The following is a 6000-nucleotide window of genomic DNA, read 5'->3' as shown; positions in this document are numbered from 1 at the left end:
TTGAACCCACGCCTCCGAAGAGACTGGAGCCTTAATCCAGCGCCTTAGACCGCTCGGCCATGCTACCTCATGGGTGCAGTGTTCATGTGGCTCAAAGATCTATCAAATGATTATTTAAATGTGTTTTGTTCACTTTATATGAAGTAACAAAACATATTGAGATTTATTAGAGCATTCACATATGGTTAGGGTTAGGTACGTGATACTGGGGCTTGTGTTTCTGGTGGTCATTGCAATATTAGGGACATCTCAATGCTCACAATTCAGACACTTGCTAGGTAAGCCTTCTAACTTTCAACATCGAGCCCCTAACTTTAACACTGAACATACCTGCAGCCTATCCTTAATTCTTTTTCTTCCATGCCTAACCCCAAAACCTCTTAGTATCTTACCATGACCCTTCCTATCCATGCTACCACACTTAAAGGTAACTCATAGTTTCTCACAGTCTGGAATCTAGAACTAGAATTACAGAAAATGTTGTTGTTGTATTAAAGAAATACGTAAAAATATGTTTTATGTTAAGCATTTTAGATGCTCTTAACATAAGTGAGAAAAGATTTTTTTTAAAAAGAATATTGGTTGCCATGCAATCTAGATGAGAAATGGTTAATTTTTTATTAATTTGCATTTTAGTCGAGTTTACCACTTTGAAACCAATCACTGACAAAACATATTGAGATTTATTAGAGCATTCACATATGGTTAGGGTTAGGTATGTGATACTGGTGCTTGGGTTTCTGGTGGTCATTGCAATATTAGGGACATCTCAATGCTCACAATACTGACACTTGCTAGGCAAGCCTTCTAACTTTCAACATCGAGCTCCTAACTCTAACACTGAACATACCTGCAGCCTATCCTTAATTCTTTTCCTTCCAATGCCTAACCCCAAAACCTCTTAGTATCTTACCATGACCCTTCCTATCAGCATCTTAACCTTAAACATACTCCTATAGTTTCAAACTCTTAACCTCCCTTCTTAGTGCCTAACCATTACCCCACCACCTGCCATTGAACCATAACATCCCCTACACATAGGACAGAGTTCCAAAATCAGTCGTTTTACCAGTGTTTGGGATTCTGCTATCAGTTTCCTGACTTGCAGCTTCCCGAATGCCAGGATGCCCAATGCATCCAATTGTAATCACTTCAAGTTAATTTTTATGTCTCTACAGTCTTTAGAAATATTTTTGAAAAGTATCTAGTAAATATGATAAACTTTTTTGAACTCTGTTGTTGAATTGTCCCAGCAACTATCATACACCAGATAGAATTTGAACTTTAAGAGAAAATAACTGATTTTGTTTTTGGAAGATAATTATGGCAGCAGTGGGATTTGAACCCACGCCTCCGAAGAGACTGGAGCCTAAATCCAGCGCCTTAGACCGCTCGGCCATGCTACCACACTTAAAGGTAACTCATAGTTTCTCACAGTCTGGAATCTAGAACTAGAATTACAGAAAATGTTGTTGTTGTATTAAAGAAATACGTAAAAATATGTTTTATGTTAAGCATTTTAGATGCTCTTAACATAAGTGAGAAAAGATTTTTTTAAAAAGAATATTGGTTGCCATGCAATCTAGATGAGAAATGGTTAATTTTTAATTAATTTGCATTTTAGTCGAGTTTACCACTTTGAAACCAATTACTGACATTTTCTTTGGAAAATTTATATGGCAGCTTTGGGAAGTTAGCAAAGAAAGAAATTAGCTGTTATAACAATGTGATGATGAACACTTACTTTTTAATTGAATTACATTCTTGTGGATAGAACAATGAAAACATCAACCTCTAACAATATATATATCAATAACAAATATGGCAGCAGTGGGATTTGAACTCACGCCTCCGAAGAGACTGGAGCCTTAATCCAGCGCCTTAGACCGCTCGGCCATGCTACCTCATGGGTGCAGTGTTCATGTGGCTCAAAGATCTATCAAATGATTATTTAAATGTGTTTTGTTCACTTTATATGAAGTAACAAAACATATTGAGATTTATTAGAGCATTCACATATGGTTAGGGTTAGGTATGTGATACTGGTGCTTGGGTTTCTGGTGGTCATTGCAATATTAGGGACATCTCAATGCTCACAATACTGACACTTGCTAGGCAAGCCTTCTAACTTTCAACATCGAGCTCCTAACTCTAACACTGAACATACCTGCAGCCTATCCTTAATTCTTTTCCTTCCAATGCCTAACCCCAAAACCTCTTAGTATCTTACCATGACCCTTCCTATCAGCATCTTAACCTTAAACATACTCCTATAGTTTCAAACTCTTAACCTTCCTTCTTAGTGCCTAACCATTACCCCACCACCTGCCATTGAACCATAACATCCCCTACACATAGGACAGAGTTCCAAAATCAGTCGTTTTACCAGTGTTTGGGATTCTGCTATCAGTTTCCTGACTTGCAGCTTCCCGAATGCCAGGATGCCCAATGCATCCAATTGTAATCACTTCAAGTTAATTTTTATGTCTTTACAGTCTTTAGAAATATTTTTGAAAAGTATCTATTAAATATGATAAACTTTTTTGAACTCTGTTGTTGAATTGTCCCAGCAACTATCATACACCAGATAGAATTTGAACTTTAAGAGAAAATAACTGATTTTGTTTTTGGAAGATAATTATGGCAGCAGTGGGATTTGAACCCACGCCTCCGAAGAGACTGGAGCCTAAATCCAGCGCCTTAGACCGCTCGGCCATGCTACCACACTTAGAGGTAACTCATAGTTTCTCACAGTCTGGAATCTAGAACTAGAATTACAGAAAATGTTGTTGTTGTATTAAAGAAATACGTAAAAATATGTTTTATGTTAAGCATTTTAGTTGCTCTTAACATAAGTGAGAAAAGATTTTTTTTAAAAAAGAATATTGGTTGCCATGCAATCTAGATGAGAAATGGTTAATTTTGAATTAATTTGCATTTTAGCCGAGTTTACCACTTTGAAACCAATCACTGACATTTTCTTTGGAAAATGTATATGGCAGCTTTGGGAAGTTAGCAAAGAAAGAAATTAGCTGTTATAACAATGTGATGATGAACACTTACTTTTTAATTGAATTGCATTCTTGTGGATAGAACAATGAAAACATCAACCTCTAACAATATATATCAATAATAAATATGGCAGCAGTGGGATTTGAACCCACGCCTCCGAAGAGACTGGAGCCTTAATCCAGCGCCTTAGACCGCTCGGCCATGCTACCTCATGGGTGAAGTGTTCATGTGGCTCAAAGATCTATCAAATGATTATTTAAATGTGTTTTGTTCACTTTATATGAAGTAACAAAACATATTGAGATTTATTAGAGCATTCACATATGGTTAGGGTTAGGTACGTGATACTGGGGCTTGTGTTTCTGGTGGTCATTGCAATATTAGGGACATCTCAATGCTCACAATTCAGACACTTGCTAGGTAAGCCTTCTAACTTTCAACATCGAGCCCCTAACTTTAACACTGAACATACCTGCAGCCTATCCTTAATTCTTTTTCTTCCATGCCTAACCCCAAAACCTCTTAGTATCTTACCATGACCCTTCCTATCCATGCTACCACACTTAAAGGTAACTCATAGTTTCTCACAGTCTGGAATCTAGAACTAGAATTACAGAAAATGTTGTTGTTGTATTAAAGAAATACGTAAAAATATGTTTTATGTTAAGCATTTTAGATGCTCTTAACATAAGTGAGAAAAGATTTTTTTTAAAAAGAATATTGGTTGCCATGCAATCTAGATGAGAAATGGTTAATTTTTTATTAATTTGCATTTTAGTCGAGTTTACCACTTTGAAACCAATCACTGACAAAACATATTGAGATTTATTAGAGCATTCACATATGGTTAGGGTTAGGTATGTGATACTGGTGCTTGGGTTTCTGGTGGTCATTGCAATATTAGGGACATCTCAATGCTCACAATACTGACACTTGCTAGGCAAGCCTTCTAACTTTCAACATCGAGCTCCTAACTCTAACACTGAACATACCTGCAGCCTATCCTTAATTCTTTTCCTTCCAATGCCTAACCCCAAAACCTCTTAGTATCTTACCATGACCCTTCCTATCAGCATCTTAACCTTAAACATACTCCTATAGTTTCAAACTCTTAACCTCCCTTCTTAGTGCCTAACCATTACCCCACCACCTGCCATTGAACCATAACATCCCCTACACATAGGACAGAGTTCCAAAATCAGTCGTTTTACCAGTGTTTGGGATTCTGCTATCAGTTTCCTGACTTGCAGCTTCCCGAATGCCAGGATGCCCAATGCATCCAATTGTAATCACTTCAAGTTAATTTTTATGTCTTTACAGTCTTTAGAAATATTTTTGAAAAGTATCTATTAAATATGATAAACTTTTTTGAACTCTGTTGTTGAATTGTCCCAGCAACTATCATACACCAGATAGAATTTGAACTTTAAGAGAAAATAACTGATTTTGTTTTTGGAAGATAATTATGGCAGCAGTGGGATTTGAACCCACGCCTCTGAAGAGACTGGAGCCTAAATCCAGCGCCTTAGACCGCTCGGCCATGCTACCACACTTAAAAGTAGCTCATAGTTTCTCACAGTCTGGAATCTAGAACTAGAATTACAGAAAATGTTGTTGTTGTATTAAAGAAATACGTAAAAATATGTTTTATGTTAAGCATTTTAGATGCTCTTAACATAAGTGAGAAAAGATTTTTTTAAAAAGAATATTGGTTGCCATGCAATCTAGATGAGAAATGGTTAATTTTTAATTAATTTGCATTTTAGTCGAGTTTACCACTTTGAAACCAATTACTGACATTTTCTTTGGAAAATTTATATGGCAGCTTTGGGAAGTTAGCAAAGAAAGAAATTAGCTGTTATAACAATGTGATGATGAACACTTACTTTTTAATTGAATTACATTCTTGTGGATAGAACAATGAAAACATCAACCTCTAACAATATAAATATCAATAACAAATATGGCAGCAGTGGGATTTGAACCCACGCCTCCGAAGAGACTGGAGCCTTAATCCAGCGCCTTAGACCGCTCGGCCATGCTACCTCATGGGTGCAGTGTTCATGTGGCTCAAAGATCTATCAAATGATTATTTAAATGTGTTTTGTTCACTTTATATGAAGTAACAAAACATATTGAGATTTATTAGAGCATTCACATATGGTTAGGGTTAGGTACGTGATACTGGTGCTTGGGTTTCTGGTGGTCATTGCAATATTAGGGACATCTCAATGCTCACAATACTGACACTTGCTAGGCAAGCCTTCTAACTTTCAACATCGAGCTCCTAACTCTAACACTGAACATACCTGCAGCCTATCCTTAATTCTTTTCCTTCCAATGCCTAACCCCAAAACCTCTTAGTATCTTACCATGACCCTTCCTATCAGCATCTTAACCTTAAACATACTCCTATAGTTTCAAACTCTTAACCTCCCTTCTTAGTGCCTAACCATTACTCCACCACCTGCCATTGAACCATAACATCCCCTACACATAGGACAGAGTTCCACAATCAGTCGTTTTACCAGTGTTTGGGATTCTGCTATCAGTTTTCTGACTTGCAGCTTCCCGAATGCCAGGATGCCCAATGCATCCAATTGTAATCACTTCGTTAATTTTTATGTCTTTACAGTCTTTAGAAATATTTTTGAAAAGTATCTAGTAAATATGATAAACTTTTTTGAACTCTGTTGTTGAATTGTCCCAGCAACTATCATACACCAGATAGAATTTGAACTTTAAGAGAAAATAACTGATTTTGTTTTTGGAAGATAATTATGGCAGCAGTGGGATTTGAACCCACGCCTCCGAAGAGACTGGAGCCTAAATCCAGCGCCTTAGACCGCTCGGCCATGCTACCACACTTAAAGGTAACTCATAGTTTCTCACAGTCTGGAATCTAGAACTAGAATTACAGAAAATGTTGTTGTTGTATTAAAGAAATACGTAAAAATATGTTTTATGTTAAGCATTTTAGTTGCTCTT

At 36.8% G+C, this 6000-nt stretch overlaps 7 non-coding genes across 7 annotated transcripts in view; all 7 read right to left on the bottom strand.

The window, feature by feature from the left end:
- The window catches only part of TRNAL-AAG (transfer RNA leucine (anticodon AAG)), an 82-nt gene extending 15 nt beyond the window's left edge, over positions 1-67 (bottom strand). Inside the window, exon 1 of the tRNA in view lies at positions 1-67. This exon is cut by the window's left edge and continues 15 nt beyond it. This is a non-coding gene — a tRNA (tRNA-Leu).
- A 1257-nt stretch (positions 68-1324) lies between these two features.
- TRNAL-UAG (transfer RNA leucine (anticodon UAG)) lies at positions 1325-1406 on the bottom strand. Its single transcript has one exon. It is a non-coding gene; the product is annotated as a tRNA-Leu (tRNA).
- A 1235-nt stretch (positions 1407-2641) lies between these two features.
- On the bottom strand, positions 2642-2723 carry TRNAL-UAG (transfer RNA leucine (anticodon UAG)). Its single transcript has one exon. It is a non-coding gene; the product is annotated as a tRNA-Leu (tRNA).
- Positions 2724-3139: 416 nt separating this feature from the next.
- TRNAL-AAG (transfer RNA leucine (anticodon AAG)) lies at positions 3140-3221 on the bottom strand. The gene has a single exon. It is a non-coding gene; the product is annotated as a tRNA-Leu (tRNA).
- A 1257-nt stretch (positions 3222-4478) lies between these two features.
- Positions 4479-4560, bottom strand: TRNAL-UAG (transfer RNA leucine (anticodon UAG)). Its single transcript has one exon. It is a non-coding gene; the product is annotated as a tRNA-Leu (tRNA).
- A 416-nt stretch (positions 4561-4976) lies between these two features.
- Positions 4977-5058, bottom strand: TRNAL-AAG (transfer RNA leucine (anticodon AAG)). Its single transcript has one exon. It is a non-coding gene; the product is annotated as a tRNA-Leu (tRNA).
- A 735-nt stretch (positions 5059-5793) lies between these two features.
- TRNAL-UAG (transfer RNA leucine (anticodon UAG)) lies at positions 5794-5875 on the bottom strand. The gene has a single exon. It is a non-coding gene; the product is annotated as a tRNA-Leu (tRNA).
- Positions 5876-6000: the final 125 nt, after the last annotated feature.

The sequence above is a fragment of the Crinia signifera genome, chromosome 6, assembly GCF_055691185.1.
Source record: "Crinia signifera chromosome 6, ASM5569118v1, whole genome shotgun sequence".
Lineage (NCBI taxonomy): Eukaryota > Metazoa > Chordata > Amphibia > Anura > Myobatrachidae > Crinia > Crinia signifera.
This window is presented reverse-complemented; position numbering and strand designations above follow the sequence as displayed.